Below are 20,930 nucleotides of genomic sequence, written 5' to 3' on the forward strand. Positions count from 1 at the left end.
AACACTGTAGAGTTAAACCAAGTTGATCTACACCAATTATCCCCAAATGAACAGGTTTAGTCCTGTGGAAAACCACATAGAGCACATAACAAGGAGTCTGCTTTGTTACTCATTTTTTAAATGAGTAACTGAATGAGTTATATAGTAAAGTTGCATATGTAACAGACTGTGGTCCATTCACTTAATAGGTCCAGTATTTGATATCTAAGAGCGTATGCATTACCTCCATGTATACGTAAGGATACATATATGCGGAAAAGGACATACTTTCATTTGTATTTCTCACAATTTTCAGTGTAATTTATAAAATACCAGAGACTGAGATGTTAGACACAATAACGTAAAAATTATAAAATATAAGTATATTTGGCATTTGAGGTCGTGTGTTATTACTAACAGCTAAGGTTATATATGTAGCTCTTGCAAAGTTATATTGATTTAGTTTCAAGGAGTTGAGATTATTAATATTTCAAAGGTTACAATTTATATCTAATTATACTAAACTTTACTATATTACACTAAGACGAAAACACACAATCATACCATTTATAAATTGGTGTTTCCAATATAATTTCATAAGGTATTATCTTCATAAGTATAGTTATTTTGCATACAAAGAAGGTATTGTTTTATCTTAATTAGGTTATTTAAATTCTGAACCATTAAGGAAAACAGCATTCGGGTATAAAGCATGTTTATCATAGCTACAGGCAGTATCTTTTTACCTAATAAATAGAATGGAAACTGAGTATCCAATTTCCCAGTAGTTAAGCCTAATGACCAAAGCAATTTTTATGTTGATAAACATATAATGAACATGTATGTGACGTTTACTGGGCTAGGTGTTCAGCATTTAAAAATGAATGTGAACTCAGTAATTATAAGGGTGATCATGCTAATGCCTGGTACATAACAGATACTCAATAAATATTTCTTGAAGAATCAATAGATAAATGAATTAAAGCTAATATTTTAGAACTCTTTTTTTATGCCAGGCACTGTTCTAAATACTTTCATGTATTAAAACATTTAATTTTCCTAACAATCGTACTATTTTCACAATTTTCCAGATGAGGAAATGGGCCTTAGGAGGAAACACCTTCCATGTCACCCAGCTATCACGTAGCACAGCTGAGTTTCCAAGCCAGGTTTGTCTGCTCCAGCAGAAAAATCAGCCGTGTACGCAGTGAAGTCTGCTAAAAACTGGTGTGATGGTGTTATCATAGTCATGCAAAAACATGCTCTGACAGCAAAAAGGAGGTGATTTTTCTGATTCTCTTGAATGGAAAATATTTTACAGCTGAGGGAAAATATTTTCCCTTTTTAGTTGGGGAAAAATTCAAGCACAGGGTAGAGGGGGAAATGCCAGCACGGCTGGCTGTCTGTTCAGGCAGTGACCAGTAGAGCAATGAGTTCACAGCAATCAGAGTGAAATGACTCTGGTGAGACCTGGAAGGAGAAATGTCCTTGGCATCCAATCATTAAGGGACCTTGTGTACCATGACAAGGAAATTAGATTTATGGGGAAGACAGTGGGAAGTAATCAGAGTCACTTAAGCAGAGGCGTGATATTGTCAAATTATCTTCTACGAAGTTAACCTGTTGACAGAGTCAAGCCTGGTCCTTGGCAGAGAGGAGTCAGGAGCAATAAGCGGTGAGAGGAAGGAAGAGGAAATAAGCGACTATGATCATCGGGGATCAATACTTGATCTCCCTGTGCTACTGCTCTCCTCCTGGCCCATGTGTTTTTAACTTTGAAGACATGTTTGAAGAAATGCAAATCACTTTGGCAATTTGCATAACAAACACAATCAAAACAGTACCAGAGCCGAGCTTTAAACCGCAGCTGCCCGTGTTTTTCCTGCGCTCTCACTTTCTGCCCTACCACCCAGCTAGTTTCCCCAGGCCCCACTACTTCCTTCAGCCAGTGCAACAAAGAGAGACGTTCAAAGGCTAGTGGTGGTCGTATGGGTCAGTGTTCTCCAGAGAAACAGAACCAAGAGGAGATATATATGTATATATGCATATAAATAGAAAATAATATATATACAGTGCATTAACATACTGCACTTTGTATTATATAATATGTATATAAATCTCTTTATATAATATACAGAGATTTTTTTTTTTTGTAAGGACTTGGCACATGCAATGATGGAAGCTGGGAAGTCCAACATCTGCAGCGTCGACCAGCAGGCAGAGATCCAGGAGAGCAGATATGGCAGATAAGGTTGAAGGCAGTCTACCAGAGAATTTCCTCTTCCTTGAGGAGCCCAGTATTTTCATTCTATTCAGGCTTTTGACTGATTGGATGAGGCCCACTCACATTATGAAGAGCAATCTGCTTACCAATTTAAATATTAATCTCATTGAAAAACATCCAATTCAACACATGGAATTAACAATCAAACTGGTCATTCATGTTTCTAGTTGATATGCTATCCATTAAGCATTCATAAGAGTCCCCCTGGCATGGTTGGAAATATCTTTCATCCTAGTGGTATTTGCTGCTGTAAGTATTCATTTGCTGCAAGTATTCCCCTAGTGAGAGCATCAAATTCAAGGCTCCTTGTACCCATCTGCACGAGAATCCTTTATTTGCAAATAGCTTCTTGTATGCTCCTTGGACCCTATTCACTATACCTTATGACCCATGAAAAATGCAAGTCTTGTTTTGGTTCTTGAAAGGCATTTTAATGCTCACTTAAAGACACTCCTATTATGGAAACAGGGCACAAATAAATAAAGTAAGAGGAAAAGTTAGACTTAAATTTCTACCTGGGTAATTTCCAAATTCGGCACTTAGTAACATTTTACTACTTGTTTCAAAGACAATGATTACCACCATGTAGTTGTTTTTCTCTGAATACAGAAAAAAGTCAATCACTGTGTATGTATTACCATTATTAAATAATACTTAGAGCACTTAAAGCATACAAAGAGCATTCATCAAAAACACCATTACACTTCACGGACATTTGCTGAGCTCTTACTCTACGCCCAGCACTGAATAAAGGCTTTCTGCTTTCCGACAGTTCCGGGGCATCCTTCCCAGTTGGGCACACTACATCATTTGCACTTAAGAGAAGCCTGGGATTGTAGATGCAAACCCCCAAATCCTAATATTTGGCAATCATTTCCTCTCTCACTCAGCACCACTCCTCGTCCATCTGCCCCTCAGCCAACAAACAACTCTGAAGTGAAATTAGCCCTGGAAAATAAAATGCAACAAAACAAAAAGTAGACTTCCTGGCTCAGGAACTGTTTATCCAAATCCATGGTGTCTAGCCACAGTGCATTAATTAGGAGGGCTAAGCTTAATTACTCCCCCTGGCCCACGCAAAGCAGGGAGCAAGATGGCTTTGTGGCAGAGCCTGGTCCGCAGGATTCGAGGTCCTGGGAACAGCCAGGATCCCCAGCTGACAAGGGGGAAGCCGCTAGGCGCTGCAGCTAGCCATAGGCACAGGGCTGGAATTCACTCTCAGCAGAGACCCAGTGGGGCAGGTTGGGCAGGTGCTCTCCAGAGTGATCACCTGTTTCTCCAAGAGCTTTGACAAGAAAGGCGTGGGGGGCGGTTCCTGAGAGAGAGTCAGAGCCTGCACACTGCCAGAGAAATGGGATCGCACACACACACACACACACACACACACACACATGCACAGCTGGCAAACTGTGTTTGTTTGCACGTTCACGTGCTGTGCTAGCTCAATATGTAAGAGTACTGTTTCAATTAAGAAAATATAAGAGCAGCGCTATGAAATTCAGTATGTTTCCTACGGCATTTTCTACAAGTTAAAGCAAATTTTGTGCTGGAATAAAAATGCTTTAAAATCTGTTCAAAGAGATCTCAGTCAGAGTGGTGATAGATTTCAGGGAAGAAATAACGCTTTCTGGGGAATTGATTCTTGACAATAAAGCTGGTAGGTGACAGGATAACAGGAATATGTATTTTAACAGTCTCCTTTTACAGAAACTTAAATTGTATTCAATGTAAAAGTGAAAATGGTTTTCCTCAGACTGGAAGTTCATCTTTCCATTATTTATCTTTTGGGATAAAGTGGCATATGTTGGAGTCCATCTGGATGGGCAACAGATCAAAACAAATGACGTGAAACAGAAATACATGCTACATGCAACTTGTTTCTATCATCCAATTTTTCTTAAACTTGATGCCATGTAGCTTATCAATCAATGCATTTATCATTCGGCAAACAGACGTAGGTTTGAGTGGAAAATGAAGTGGGAGAGGAAATGAACGGAAATTATTAAGCTCATAACACACATTTGGGGGAAGAATTAAGGAGAACAGCAACAAACAGTCTCAAAATAACCTGAAATGTGTGACCACTATTTAAATAAACAGGACTTAGAGTCAAAGAAACAGATTTGTAATTAAATCACTTCACCAGAGTGACACTTGGCAAGGAGAAGGGCAGGAGGGTGATAGGACAGAGCAGGGCTCAGTTCTTCTCACTCATTCCAAGAGCCAGAGAGACAGAGCCTCAGACACAAGACACAACGACATCATTACTCTGACGGCGTGACACCTTTCCAGGTTCCGTTCACGTAATGTCTTCATGGCGTTGGGCAGAATAGTAGGTGTACTGTGGAGACGGGTATGGAGGCTCCTTAAAAAACTAAAAATAGAGCTACCATATGACCCAGCAATCCCACTCCTGGGCACATACCCAGAGAAAACCATAATTCGAAAATGTACTTGCACCCCAATGTTCATTGCAGAACTATTTACAATAGCCAGGACATGGAAGCAACCTAAATGTCCTTCAACAGGGGAGCGGATAAAGAAGATGTAGTACATATATACAATGGAATACTACTCAGCCATAAAAAAGAATGAAATAATGCCATTTGCAGCAATATGGATGGACCTAGAGATTGTCATACTGGGTGAAGTAAATCAGACAGAGAAAGACAAATATCATATGATATCGCTTATATGTGGAATCTAAAAGAAATGAAACAAATGAACTTATTTACAAAATAGAAATACAGTCACAGATGTAGAAAACAAAATTATGGTTACCAAGGGGGAAAGAAGGGCGTGGGGAAGGATAAATTGAGAGATTGGGATTGACATATATACATTACTATATATAAAATAGATAACCAAAAAGGACCTACTGTATAACACAGGGAACTCTGCTCAATACTCTGTAATAATCTTTTTTTTTTTTTTTTTTTTTTTTTTTTTAATGAGGATCTTGAATCAGATGCGTATGTTTGATTGATTGATTGATTGATTGATTTTTTGGCTGTGTTGGGTCTTCGTTTCTGTGCGAGGGCTTTCTCCAGTTGTGGCAAGCGGGGGCCACTCTTCATCGCGATGCGCGGGCCTCTCTCGTTGCGGAGCACAGGCTCCAGACGCGCAGGCTCAGCAGTTGTGGCTCACGGGCCCAGCCGCTCCGCGGCATGTGGGATCTTCCCAGGCCAGGGCTCGAACCCGTGTCCCCTGCATTAGCAGGCAGACTCTTAACCACTGCGCCACCAGGGAAGCCCTGTAATAATCTAAGTGGGAAAAGAATTTGAAAAAAAACAGATACATGTATATGTACCACTGAATCACTTTGCTGTACAACTGAAACTAACACAGCGTTGTTAATCAACTATAGTCCAATATAAAATTTAAAAAAAAATTAAAGTTAAAAATAAAAATAATTCTTTGGGGTAAACCTACTAGCTTGAAGAGTTACAGTAAGCTGTGGACCTCTATTTTTACTGCCTTGAGTATCATCTGATTGAGAACAGGAATGCACTGTGATCCAGGACTGCATCGAGCTGTCTGAGTGGAGGATCGCTCATTACTCTGCTCTCCCCTGGGTCCCGGAGGATGCTGGGGCCAATCCGACCACCCAGGAACTACACTGAATCGTCCCCTAAGTCCTTCATGACAGATCAGTCATGCATGGGGCATGCTTCAAAACACAGCAAAGCAGACTCTGGAGGAAAAAGAACAGGACTGTCTCCCCATTTGGAAGTTGAATCCCCTCTAGAATATTCCCTCCAAATCCTCTCCCTGCCTGATTGAACCCCTCAGTGGCTCAGGAGCCCTTCTGCTTCATGAACCAGGCCTTCTCTTGTCAGAATGAAATAGCCAGTTCTCAAGGTTTATAAGTCCTTGTGTAGAGTGAAAAAAGATTCCACCTCCTTACAGGCCTACTTCTGACCTCCGTAATCATACTTAGCGGAATCCCTCTTCTCCCACAGGATGCATGTTAACTCTATGAGGACCAGGAATGCATCTCTGTGCAGAACAACTCTATCACCAAGTGCTACGTGCTAGCAGATAGTTAGAGCTCAATACGTCTTTGTTAGCTGAGTGAGGGAATGAGTGAATGAATGACAAATGAATGGAGTCTCAAAGGCTTGAAAGTGCTGTTTCGTAGAAAGAAGGAATGTTAGAATGTAGAGAACAATGAGTGAGAGCCAGCAAACCTGGATTCTAGTTTTACATGCATCTCAAAATTTGTAATATCTTAAGGCATATTTTGATATCAACACTCTGGTTTTTTTTTTTTAATCTGAAAAGAGGAGTTTGGTTACTTTTAATCCGAATTATCATCAGACTCTGACATTGTGTCCTCTTAATTCTAGGTTATGCATTCTAGTACTAGATAGAACATATTAATCCCTCCCCTAGCTCAACTCTCCAAATACTCGGGAAAAAATGTGATTTTATGCATAATATTTATTCTCTAAGACATACATACTCTACATATGCTCCTAACTTTTTATAGAAAAATTGTTTTGAGCCTCTTCACCTCCCTGGGTTGTCCATTTCTTGGAATGCTTTGGTTTGTCCACGGTGCTTTTAAAATGCAACAGTTGGAACTAAACCCAACACTGCCAGCAAGTTGCAAGTTCTGAACAGTACAGACTGGAGGAAGTTCATCATCTCACGAGTGCTACACACAGTTTCTTCTTCCCACAAATATTTACTGTAGGGCTGCAATGCACCAGCCCAGCTCTGGGCGCTGTGGCTATAAACAAGCACAGAGGCAAAGCGCTTCTCCCTTCTGTACCTTATTTTCAAGGAGTAGACAGGTTAGGTAATTTTGGATTGGGATCTATATTAACCAAGTAAATAATACCAAGGAGTGGAACAGAAAGTGGGGTAGGGAGCTGCAGTACTAAAACAAATTCAGACAGGTGGGCAGAGCCAGACATATAAAGAAGTAGGGGGAAAGCATCACAGGTAAATGGAAACGGTAAATCCTATCACTGAGGCAGAAATGAGCTTCATGTACCCAAAACTGAAGAAAAGCTCGCGGGTACTGGCCAAAGAAAACCCAGGGGACAGTTTTATTACATGTAACGTAATTGTAGTGATTGACAGTTAGGCTAGTGCCAGTTTATCATGGTAGATTTGCCAGACAGGTTGGTCCTGTTAGTGAAAATCCCACAGAACCAAATTTGGTGGAGAGCATGGGGCAAGGAAAGACTTAGAGTCTTCACCCATGTACGTTTGAAAAACTGCACTGTCCATGAAAAAGGTGTGCTGGAGAGCTACTATATTTAAAGGTCTAGGGGCTAGGTGAGAAGATTTGATCTCTTCAGATACTGTCTAACATTGAGTCTTCCAAATATGATATTACATATTTAAGAAGTATGTATGCCTTTTATATTGTCATTCAGAATATTATATAAAGAGTGAAATATGAATTAGCCAAGGGAATGAGCCCTGTCAAAAGGATTCTACAGTTTGCATTTGATATTGTTCAATTTTTTAAAAATTAAAATACACTCTACTTTTAAGTATTAGATTTGTTCATATTGCAAGGGATAGTTGTACTAAAAAAATGTCTTAAATATATGTCTTAAGAGCTCAGCTAGTTATGGAGATCTAAAGGGCTCGATTTAGAAGAATCAGAATTAGTCACTATCAGAGTAACTGTTACAGTTGTAAAGTTAATTTAGCAGCTGAGATTAACCAATCCAGCAATGGCAGAGGTGATTTCTATATATAAATGTGGTATTAAAATAGGTTGTCATATCCTTTAAAAAACAGTGTGGCAAGCACAAAATCTGTATTTAACCTCTTCAGGGACTAATGAACAAGCTGTACAAATTTATCAAGTGTAAAGGCAGGCTTTAGCACATAAAGCTTGACCATATATTGGTATTTTGAAGAACCCTAATACCAACCTTTAAGAGACTGTTAGTGACAGGTGGAAAGATCTCAAGGAGATTTGATCAAGGATGGGAAATTTAGGAAGAAATTGGTATTGGAGGTTGAAAAAAAGGGTGAACATTGTTAGTGGCAGAAAGTTTGGCAACACGCTCACTTATGATGAGAAAGCAGCTGAAGAGATTTACAGGCTGCATATGATAAGATACCAATGTAGAGACAAATGGAAAGAGAACTTCAGTTTTGAAGCAAAATTTAGAGGAAATATAAGGGAACCAGGCCTTGCTCCTTTTGCTTAGCAATAAACATTTTTTCTATCCTTAGTCTCTCCCAGCAGAAGAGTTTCAAATTAAGAAAATGCCTCAGTGCAAATATCAAATCCTGGTTCCTCTCAGGTAAACATCTCTGAGTTAAAACGAATTCAAGGGAATGATTATAAAAATTCTTCAGGGGGACTTCCCTGGTGGTCCAGTGGTTAAGAATCATTCTTCCAGTGCCGGGGACACGGGTTCAATCCCTGGCTGGGGAATGGAGATCCCACATGCCGCAGGGCAACTAAGCCCTTGCGCCACAACTAGAGAGCCCACGCGCCACAACTACTGAGCCCACGCGCCACAACTGGAGAGGAGCCCACAAAGAAGATCCTGCATGCCACAACTAAGATGCAACACAGCCAAATATATAAATAAATAAGAATAAATTTTAAAAAAACAACTCTAAGAGCTTAGAAGGATTAGAGGTAGTGCCTTGTAAACCCTTTCCAAGAGAGAAAAGCCCTCTAAGGATCTTAAGAGCATCCCTGGAAAGTTCCCCCTGTTAAACATGGGGATTCTGAGAAGGTTAAGATCCTTGTCTCCAGCTGTCTCACAGGAAGCCAACATAGTTGAGTTGATCTTGAAGAAAATTCTGCGTATGACTTTTGTCTAATTAAATGGATTATAAATCAAAACACAAGAGACCTACAAAATGTTTAAGGAAATTGGTCAGCTTTGACTGAAAAGGACAGAGACAGTCCAAAGCGAAAAGAGGCCTTGGCCACTTTTTGTGAGCAGGACGCAAGCTTGAGAGGGCTTTTCATCTGAAGGACAGACGGTATCTTATAGAAAAGAAAGAATAAGGAAAAGGGAATAACCAAGCCCTAGACAGCAGAACCAAGAGCCTCAGGAAACTGCTTCTGAGAGGCAGGAACAAACCCTAGTCAAAGAATTTGCAACAAGTACCCAGATTTCAGAACTATTATGGACCAGGGTCTGCTGTGAGTCTCTTATTTCTTTCTTCGTGAATAGGAGTGTCTATGGAGGTGACTCAATCTTTGAGTGTTGAGTGTGTAGCAGAGAGACAGTGTGTTTCTTTATTTTAGAATTCATCCTATTGAAAACAACCATCCTAGAAGAACTGCACCCAAGAAGCCTCACTTGCACCTAGATAGCTTAGACGACAAGATCCTGGACTTGTTAGTTGATGAAAAAATGGATTGAGACCTGAGAGGGCTTGGGGAAAGGAATCATTGTAGTTTGCACCCTGGAACGCAAAGGAAGGTGTGTAAGTAATTGTGACCACAGGTGAGCTGTGGTGGCTTTAGAACATGAGCTGCAATTTATTTGACACGATTTCCATCAAAAGGGGGGCTCTATATCCACCGTCCTTGCATCTGGGTAGGAATGTGAGCGACTGCTTTGACTAATAGGTTACCGCCTAAGAGATGCTGGAGAATGAACATCAACGCAGCTTCTGATTTGTTTGCTGGAAAAGTCACACTTAGAACTTTGTGTCTTCATGCAAGAAGTCTGGCTACCCTGAAGTACCATGCCTGCTGTGAAGATGCAGAGACGCGAAGAGCTCATGTGCAGGTTATTCAGTGGGTGGTCCTGGTCTTCTAATAATCCCAGGTTAGGTGCCCAACATCTGAGTGAATGACCTCTCAGAGAGTCCCTAGCATTTGAGTCACCTCAGCGTCACAGACTGGGAGTCACAGGCTGGAAGTCAGAGCCACACACAGCAAAGCATTTCACTGTGTGCTGTCAAATACCTAACCCACAGAATTCATGGGCAGTATAAGATGGTTGCTTTGACCCATTAAATTTTGGGGCAATTCATTACACAGAAATAGCAACCAGAATATGATCTCATAGAGAAGTTGTGAGTTACCATGGAAAGCACATAAAACTATTCCTATTGGACACGTAGTACTTAACAATATTAGATATAGTAACGATGATTATTATAAATACATTAAATACATTATATATATTATATTAATGTCGAGATTAGAGAAAACTGCCTTTACCCTTATAGCACATTCATTTAGCAGGTTGGGAACAGAGATTATCTGTTAAGGCTGATTACCAGGAATTACATACTAAGCCCAGAATTTCTGCAGCTTGAGGCACCTGGGAGAAAATGGTCACCTCCTTTGTTGACATCATACAAAGGCAGAGTAACTGACACCTATTAAATATCACCTGTAGCGTTAGCCAGTCCCTGTAAATCAACTCCCAAGGATCTCATATTCCGTTATCCCAATTCAAATTCAGGGTAGTGGCTTTTTCTTAGGCATTTCTACCTCTAAGTTATTTCACTTAAGTTGAAAGCACTAATGTCCCTAAAGTATATCAGAAGAAAAAAAAATAAAACTTTTCATAGAGCAATTCACTTAGAATTAAACCAGGCCAGTACCTCAGGTAAATGCTGTAGGTTCAACAGTTATAATAAAGTCTTCATCCTGCAGTTGAAGACCATTTAAAAGATCTTCAGAACAATGTTACTTTGTGAAGAAGAGTGTTATTTTGATTTAGAAAAATGAAAAAAAAAAATGACCATTTCCCTAAGTGCTCAGATATTCACAAGACAATCCTATCCGTGTAAACTTTCAACAAACTTTCCCTTTCAGTATCATTGGTTATTTTAGTTTTTCATAGCATGGGCTATTCTACATAATAACTAAAGAGTTGTTAAAACAAAAGGAAATTGAGAGCATCACCCCCTTAGAGATGAAGAAAAGTGAAAAGAATTATCAAAGAGATATTTACAATACTTAAATTTAAAGGCCCATGAAATGTTGAGAAATAGCGTAAGTAAAGAACACTTGGCAATATGTACATGGAACAGAAGTGAAAGACAGCATGCATTTTTCTACAAACTCTTGACTCTAGAAAATTTTTGCTTTAGCAGCTGTGGACTGACATTCAGACAGTAAAGAAAAGCCATAGGTTAGGTTTCACTTATCTAAGGCAAACAGAGGGTCTAAACACATAAAGGTCAGAGTGTGGGCAAACTTCGAATAGCAATGAGTTAGCTTTTTATTTTTATTATTTTTTATCATCACCATTATTATGAAAGGCTCGATCTGGGTCTTCATCACTTCATCACTAAGGGAAGATACTAATGGGTCTTATTCACTGCAAATAATAAACTATGTTAATGAAAAACAGGGATTTGATTCCTTTTTCCACTTTTATTTATCAAACACTTAATGGTGTTTATGTTGTCCCAATGAATCTTCCTAGCACTTTAGAAATATTAACTCATTTTAATTCTCATAACTTTATGAGGTACGTCTCACATTTGTCACTATTTACACATGAGGAAACTGTGGCACAAAGATGTCAAGTAATATTGCCGAGGTCCCACTACTAAAAGTGGCAAAGCTCACATTTGAACCCCATTAGTTTTCTTCCAGACACGTTTTTAAATACCTTGCTCTGTTGCCTCTCCACATGTAACATGCAAGAGATTTGTTCGAATTCCAAGCCATGACATTTCTATTATGCGCTCACTGGACACCAAACAGAATGCCTGAGTAAGAAGGTAACGTTGCCAGTCACAGGCAAATCCTTTACTGTGTTATCGGCTAATGATGAGCAGAAATCACTTCTTCCAAAACTTGAATGTACTACAGTAGTCGTTTCATAGTAAGTGGTCCTAGAGAAAGTCGTTTCAGATTAAAACAAAACCATCGTGCTGGAATTTGAATTTTTAAAGCTTCGTAAAATTTACAATAACAAATCCCTTTCCTATTTTGTAACTTTATGAAAATTCATTTTGAATAAAATTGGAAAGTAAAACTGCTATGGATCTAAGTCTGCACAACCTGAACCCAACCTTGAGCCACCACGAAGCATTCACAGCCCTACACCACCGTGTGGAACTTGCTTAGCATTAAGTGTTTAGGTTTACAGGTAGGAATAATTACTCTCTGTTAAAACATGTGACCATTTGTGAAAACGTAGCCGGTGCCTCACTTAACCAATGTGTGTTCACGCTGTATCTCACGCCTGAGCTTTCCAGTGCCCTGCGGCACTGCGGGTCCAGCAGTTTCCTGGAGCCAGAATGCTTTCCTAAGAAGCTCTCTTTTTGATGTTGACATCAAAAGCACAAATCCTAACGAAAGCACAAATCCAAGCGCTCCTGTGTATCAGAGACTGTGTATTCTCCGGCAGCGGCTGGGGGAAGAGAGCCCTCTGCAATTGTCTTCTTCGCCTGCCGCGTCCAGATTTGCACCAGATGAAGAATGCAGCCATCACCACACCCAGAAGCACTCTGGTTGTTTCTGCCTTTTGTCCTCTTTTAAGAGCCAAGTCTCATCACCAGTCCTACCCTCGTGTCATGCCTATTTCAATTATTTAACAGGGCTGCAGAGACAGGGGAGAGAATCAGTATTGAATAGATGTCCTTTCTCATCCCCACCTGGAGGTTATGAAGGCGGCGGCAAGTGGCTCGAGGTGATGTCGTAGGAATGAGCCGGGGGAAAGCAATGCTCTCACCGCCATCCTCCCCCTTCAGCGGTCCCTCCAACCGAGAGATTCTAAATGCATGTTGGCATCCTCAGTGCTCCCTTTGTGCTGCAGAGAATCGAGTTAAATGTTGGCTAATCAGCAAGTTCTAAATATCCTGATTAATAAAACATGGGTAGCGACACCTGTTCCTCCCATGCTCCTAGACACTTCCGCATCAAGAATTTTGTTCTACAATCTTTCAAACACAGTGATCACATCGAGTCTCATTAAATCAGCCATAAGTTCATAATAATTTCCAAAATCCACACCCGAGGAGTTTTAACAATCTACCTGCCTAACTGAGCCCACAATTTGAAAACTACTGACCAGGGTGTGTCGGCAATTACTATTTTCATTTAATAGTCAATAAAATGTGTTATTCAGTCTTACTGATTAATGCAATTATCCACAACATCTGTTTTAAACAAGAAAAATTAATGTGAGTTACGCTAATTTTGTTTCTGAAAGCAAATAATAATACGGAAATTTCCTGGTTTTCATTATAGAAAAGCCTTTCAATACTATTAGCATGCCCAGTGGAGTTCACGCTAAGCACATGGGACTCTCATACACAATTTAGACTCAGGAGAGTCCTTGGAAAGTGTACTTTTGGAAAAATGAAAAGTGAATTAGCCTTTCTACCCCATGGCACTCTCCCTGTAGCGACAGGCACACACCTGCTCAAAATGCATTTCACTTGGATAATACAGAGCATTCTGGGTAAATGTGCACAGGTTATTCATAAATTAACGTTTGTGACGGCTTTACCTAGAACCCGGCTCTCTCCAACCTCAGAAGTCAGCTGCTACACTTTGGCAAAGAATCATTTAGGACCCTGTCATGTTGTAAGCGACTTAACATCCAAACAAGAAAATGGCTTAAACAATAAAGAACATATATTGAATCATTCTGTTTGGTTTTGAACAAGGTTTGGTTTCTAGCAAGAACTGACCCCATGGCTCAACCGACATCACGTAGAACGTACGCTTTCTTTCTCTCCTTCTGTCCTGCCTGTTTCCAAGTCAGATTCAGCAGCGACCGCATCTCTGGTCCCCTTGAAGCACCAACCTTTTCCCTCACAATATCCTGTTACAGACCTGAAGTCCTCACACAAACCATTCAGAAGAAGAGAGCTAGTCTATTCCAGAGGCTTTCAGGAAGAGTAAGGCTTCTCTTCCCAGGAAGTTTACCAAAGGCTCCACGCGTGCTATCGATTCCGATGGAGTTATGTTTCCAGTCCTGAGCCATTTCCTATGACAGAGTATTATGATACACGATCGGTTTAAGCCCATCAAGGCTGTCCTGAGTCACTCGGCTGAACATGGCAGGGCTGGTTCTCTGAGCAGGGTTACTAGAAGGCAGAATGAATGGTGGGCAGCAGACAGCAGGGGTCCACTGAAGCAGGTGTCCCATCCTGCCTTAGCTAAACCTGCCTTTGGGGACAACCGTGTCCCTGGGTGTCCAGAGTGAAGCACGATCACATGGTTACATTAAAGGAGTAACAGAAGAAGATAAAAGGCTCTTACTTTTGAAATGAGATCTAGCAAACTTACTTTTTTCTGCCTTTACCAGTAAACGTACTTTCTTCTCTAGGGGACAAGCTTGAGATGTTGAGTGAGTTTCTCAAGGTTAAAAGGCTTTGGTGAAACCAGGACTGCATTTCAGGTACTCTGAATCTCAGTACAGTATCCTCCCTACCAAACTCTTCTGAGCATTATTTTTTATTTTTACCTTATTTTCTAAATTTTAATAAAATTAATTCTAGGTATATTCTATAAATTGGACCCATTTTGTATTGCATCTAACCTATGAGTCATGGGCAGTTAACCCTCACAACAAGAAACCCAAACTCCCCCGTTCAGAGGTTAGCAGCTTCGAGGGTTACATGAACTCTTCTAAGTTTGGGGATTGTAATTTTGTGCCTTGAAAGAAAAAAATCAGTAAATTCAGTAATAATAGAAAGGACAAAGAAACTGGCAGTCAGAAGGCCCATGTTTTTGTCCCAACTTTACCACTAACTACTCGTATGACGTAAGTAAGTTATTCATCCTCTGTGGGTTTCAATTGTGGAATTAAGATAAAGACTTTTTAAGGGACTTTCTGATTCTGGAACCCTTTGATCCACAAATTTTGGTTAAGCAATGGGAAAAGTTTGTGGTACCTTAATTGTAAAGAAACACATAGAATTTGGAATTAGATTGGCTAATCTCAAACTAGCCTCTGGCCCTGAGATTAAATATGTTATTTAACTTTTATGATTTTTCTATGATTTTTATAATTCTAAAAATAGAATTAATAAATCTATAATATATCCACTATTTCAAAATGATTAATATTCCAAAAGCCATATTTTTTTCAATTCGCCAAAGTTCATGAAGGGATTGCCGAGTAAGAGATCAGCCGCTACTTGGAGTAAGGAAAGGTGTCCCTTTGGGCTATCACTGGAAAGACAAATAGAAGATCTTGAAAGGGGTATCCTAGGAAAGAGGAAGGGAAGTTAAAGATTCTTTAAAAAAAAAAAAAAAAGGAAAATTGAAGTAGAGAAATATCATAAAATTGTGAACGCAGGGAAGGAAAATGTACATATAAACAAAGGTTTATTTGTTTTGGTTTTCTTCCCCCCAAAACCCTTCTAAAAGCATGGTTGTCATGCATGGTCAGCTTGAGAGTGAGGAAAAGTTGGAAGGAAAGGGTTCCAGCCTTTTCTCCTCCGACGCGGCCCCCATCATCTGAGGAATGACGGAGTGTGCTGATGGAGGCCTGGGAGCATGCAGGGCAAGTAGTAGGAACACTGCGCTTGGTCCCTGGTTTATCTCCACATTTGAAATACAATGGATCTTAGGGACATTTGCTTATAAATTCCAGAAGGTCATGGGGAGTACGTGCTACAGGTTAACTAAACACTGGACTTTGTACAATCCTTATAATTTCCTGCTATGGAGTATGAAATTAAAATACCCCTGAGGTCTAAGAATTTGATTCCCCTTGTAAGAGACAGAGGTCTTATAGGCCCAGATCCCTAGTGTGAATTAATTGCAGCCTAATAAGTGATGTTAATCTATGTAAAAAAGAAGGAAAAGACTGGATTAATAGAAAAGTGGCCATTTGGAAAAGCATGCAAATGAGAGTTAAAGAAGCTAAACTGGTCAGTCTCTGTCTTCAATGAGAGAAGGAGAGCTCCGGAGAGACCTGGAGCTATGGACTTCATCAGAGGTGTGCTTCCCCCATGGCCTTCTCAACATCCCGGCTCTCCCCAGGTGTAGATGAACTAACCCCACCCCAAACCAGTTGATTTCCCTCCTGATTCCACGCTACGAAGGAAAGTCTGATTACAAATTCTCTTTCCAGAACTTTCCTGCTTGCAGTCAAGCATTTCATCACTAAAATAAATATCTCCAGGTACAAATTAATAAATTTGACCAACTGCATTGTACATATACCTTCTGTAATTTTGATTAGTCCATTCACTTCGTAAGAGATTTGATCATCTCTGGTTGTGCTGATAAAATCTTGTGTCTGAAATGCAAGCCCGAGGCACACTACCCTTTAACTGCCCAAGGACCTCCAGAGCCGATGTCTCTGGAAGATGAATCTGCATCCTTCCCTTGAGCACTAATACAAACTATGTCCAAACTGGATGGATTATGTTATTTTGTGTTTTGCACTTCCAGGGTTAGTTAACTAAATAGATAAATGATTATAATGCTATACCATGCAAAATATGTCAAAATGTATATGCATTATAAAGCTTGGGGTTAGATTTATTATTTTTTAAGATCTTAATCTATGTATTTTTTACAGCTTAAATCTTCTGGAGTGTAATAATAGCTACGAAATAGTTTCCACGTTTTCTCTTTTTTTATATGCCTTAAAACAAAAACAAACAAAAAAACTATCTATAAAGTTAATAGATTAGTATATTTGAAAGACTCTAAGTTTCTAAAAAAACAAATTAAATTGACTCACATTTAAATTAGCAAAGTCTTAATTCTGAAATTAGATGGTTTGCCCCATATGCACATGTATTATTTGGATAACTTTAGCACAGGCAAAATACATTAAGGAAACTTCAAAGGAGGATATGTCTCATTTGTTCAACCATCAGGAAATGTCCCCATGTATACAAGATGTTTTGCCTTCCTTTGGAGAGAATCAAGACTTGAAATTACAGAAATCATTGCCCTGAATAGATTCTTTTTGCTTTCCACACACAGGGTATGCTGTTTAATTTATCCAATTTAAATGGCATTCACAACTTTTCTGGACTATATATTTAGTCCATCAAGACAAACAATTTAATGGCTCATAAGATTTAACAGTATGTTTCAATACACTCTTAAAGAGATACTTTTAACTCCATCCTATAGAAAACTAAGATGTACTTGAACCTGAAATGAGCTTCCCTTTCTGATGCTCAGAACTATGTCTCTTTAAGAAAGTAATATATAAGCTGGGAATTTCCTTTATTTCTCTCATAATTAACCCAATTTTCCTATAGAATGTCCACTGACTCACTCTGTGACATAATAAGTGTTTGTCCCTGAAGAAAACACAGCTGCTCATAAACGGAAACTTTTTCAAAAGACTTCTGAGGATTTCTAAAGATGTGGCTTAACATCAACATCAGGATAAAGATCGTGGCTATTTACATTTGAGGTTGAATAATTTCATTATTATTTCTAACAAGGAAACAACCAAGTGTGATTTATTTAAAAAGTCACATAAGCCACTCCAGCTTTATCTGACTCACTGCCAAGGAGACATGAACAGCAGGAGATTTCTGGTGGTGACATAATACCAAAGAAGGGGGTGGGAATCAAAACAGTGTTTTCATTTCCAAATATGGTTCAGATGTTGATCATTATGGGTATTAAACAAAATTGCCACCCAGTATTCTCATATGAAGTTTCCTTCCAAATCATCTTAGGACCATGCAAAGAATCTAGATGATGAGTAAATAATGTATAACTTTCATAAATCTTGCTTTTAGCATTTTCATACCCATTTTCAGAATTGACCAGTGTCCCTCACTCCACACCCCACCCAATACACTTAAGAGATGGCTCTTTGATATTCTAACAATCACATCACCAAGTCAAAAGAAAGAGCCATATCATAGAGAATACTTCCAGTTAATACTGAGCTGATAAATTTCCTCACTTTGCAGATATTTCATTCTCAGAAACTCCACAAATACGCCATGAGCCTATGGCAGGGCAATGACTGGAGTAAAAGTGTCTGTCACTACATGAGTCAGACACATCTTCCGACGTTTCCTACAAACTCTAGACACGTCACGATCTGCTTGCTCTTCGATGCCATTTTCAAAATCAGTACAAAGAAAGTACAAAGAGGCTACACATGTCTTTTCTCCCTTGAAGGTGATTCGAGTTCATTACTCTCTTCCTCTCAGGCTCTCCTTGACACTCCACTCCCTTTGTTTCTTTCGTTTTGGTTTTGTTTCATTGCCCCTTCTGTCCCTACCATCCATTCTTAAGAAAAAAGAATGAACATACAGAACTAGACGTGGGGAAAGCTCATTTTCTACAAAGCTAATGAGTCCTGAGGGCTAGACAACAGTTACGTTGAGGGGAACAACAGGATTACAGATTCTAGCATTCTGTCTCAAGATCCCTTTTAGGGGAACACAACAACATTTATAATATTTTCACGCAATATCCTTGAGTCTGCTCAATCTCCTTAAAAATGCTTTGAAATAAGTTCCCAGCATCTTTCAAGCAGTTTCACTTAGAACAGCCCCGGCTAGATTTCACTAGGCAAAATAAAGCCTAAATGTAATAAGTTGAATATTCTATTTCTCTAGCCCATGTAAGTTTCAAATAACGCTTTTTTTCATGAAGAAAAACAATACAAATGAAACAGACATCAAACAAAAGTAATCCACACACCCCCCTGAGAACGAATACGGAAGCAGTAGATCGTAGGAGGCAGTGAAGTGCTGTCCTAATTCATATTATGTCATCAGCGACACAGCTGTCACAGCTCTCACTTCTGTGTCACTGAGTTAAGAAAGTTATTTTCAAACATTCTAGCTTAATGGGCAGTGGGCAAAATTAGCAGCCATCAACAGCCCCACTGTCTGAAAATGAATGACAGCAGTGTCACAGCCGTCCAGGGCACCCCTGGGAGCCATCCGAGTCCAAAGGGACTCCGTAGGGTGTTTAGACAAAGAGAAGTTTTTATCTTTCAAGCAGCAAGTGTCCTCAAGGATTTGGTTCCTTCATTCAGAAAATAAAGGGTACACTTAATATGCTCCTGTTCGTTACCAATGATGGATTTGGTAACGAAGAGGACGGTCCTCTTCCAGTGGACCATCACACACTGAGCGGCGTAGCCCAGCTGCTCTTAAGCCTTGGCCGCTCCTGGGGGCACACAGAGCAGTGCTGGCTGCAGTTGGCTTGGCTGTCCTAGTTGATCAAATCAAACCTCCTCTTACCTCAACCTCCTTGTTCTTCTCTTTGCTTCTGCCCACTGAACTTCGCCCATTGCTGGCCGTCTCCCGGGTGGGGACTACGGAGATCTGGTGGAGGGGCATAGTGGCAGGGCTGCAGGTGGCCAGTCCCTGACTGGCCGCCTTATCTCTTCACTCGCCCTCAGGAGCCCACCTGCACAATTGTTCATATCCTGGCTTTGCCAAGCTCAGTTCTAAACAAAAAGGGGGAAAATAGTGTTTGAGACACTGTGCAGCAGAAGCCAGGGTCTCTGGCCAAAATGTCAAACACGCCGAAAGGGAATGGAAAAGAAATGCAAGAGCAAATAATCCAGGGAGGGTTGCATCTCAGAAGAACGACTGACTGCAAGTCATAACCGCTCCGCTTTGTCACTGGAGCACCCCCTCTCCCCTGAGAGCATTGTGGGAGACAATTCAATTTCTAGGGTACCTAATAACTGTCATGGAAACCAAGGAAACGTAGGTCTCACAGGCCCTTATTAGCAAGCGCTTCCTTTAATGGTACCGACTCCCATATCAGCAGCGGCTGCCACTTCTGTTTTTGTTTCTCCCCGATTCCCTGGGAGCCCGCTGAGCTCCCAGAGACACCGCATCCTGCTGACGAGGGAAATAAGCAGAAGGCTGAAAGGCTTAGTGTCCTATTTGGAGCCAAATCTCTTCCCTGAAAGGCATGGCTAGCTGGCTGTGCCCTTAATGCATCGCGATAATCTGCTTAGGTCAAAGGACCTGCCTTGAAGTGAAGAGCATCCAACGAGGTGTTGAAAAAATAAGAGACTGGGAACAAGTGCAAATGTCTTTCTTTGACTGGTTATTAGAGAGAGCTGCCTACTGCCTGCACTTCCTTAGTAAGACATCAGCAACAGGAGTCAGGCATCCTTACTCCGAGGCTTGGAGCCCCAAACTGCCCATTTCTGCTTTAACTGCCACTCCTGTGCTCGCGGAAATATATCTGTTACAACCAAGAGTATTTTCTCCTTGCTTTTCCAGGAAGGGAGCAGACTCTGCTAAAGACTTCACTGTCCTCTTTATAGATATACAATTTGGAGAAAATGAATGTTGAATCCAGATTTCTGCCCTTCAAATTAAAAAAAAAAAAATCCAATCTCTCAGTGGAGTGAGTTCTCAAAATATATTAACTTTTAAAAAATCCCTTTTCTCCTGTGATCATGTCTTCTTTGTTAGGGTATTTGGTATTCTGTTTTTAAAAGGACAGACTTTTCTTATTTTAATACATGCACTTTCTGTTTTCCAGACGTTATGAGTAAATCAAATCTCCCACTATCTTTTGTGCTTCTTCACCCCAAAAAAAGCAACATTCAGGAAATTTGTTGTTTTTACATGTCTTCAGGCACTTATGTGTTCAAATTTGTCCCTAATCACATAGGAGATATTCAGAGTAGTCTCTAGCTGCAATTCATCTCTAACTAGCTTTGTATTCCATAACAATAATGCCATTTCTATACAACATTCAATTTGTTTAAACTCGGGCAAATATAAAAAGCAAAAAAGGTAGTATTCTCATTGGCAATTAAGCCAA

The 20,930-nt window shown here is 40.0% G+C and overlaps 1 protein-coding gene across 2 annotated transcripts in view; it reads right to left on the reverse strand.

Moving 5' to 3' along the window:
• MARCHF1 (membrane associated ring-CH-type finger 1) overlaps positions 1-19,460 on the reverse strand; it is a 456,345-nt gene extending 436,885 nt beyond the window's left edge. For both annotated transcript variants that reach the window (XM_007184128.2, XM_057546274.1), the window contains exon 1: positions 19,379-19,460. The gene's annotated coding sequence lies outside the window, so the exon portion shown is untranslated. The remainder of the gene's footprint in view (positions 1-19,378) is intronic.
• Between the last annotated feature and the right edge of the window lie 1,470 nt (positions 19,461-20,930).

Source organism: Balaenoptera acutorostrata, chromosome 5 (genome assembly GCF_949987535.1).
Source record: "Balaenoptera acutorostrata chromosome 5, mBalAcu1.1, whole genome shotgun sequence".
NCBI lineage: Eukaryota > Metazoa > Chordata > Mammalia > Artiodactyla > Balaenopteridae > Balaenoptera > Balaenoptera acutorostrata.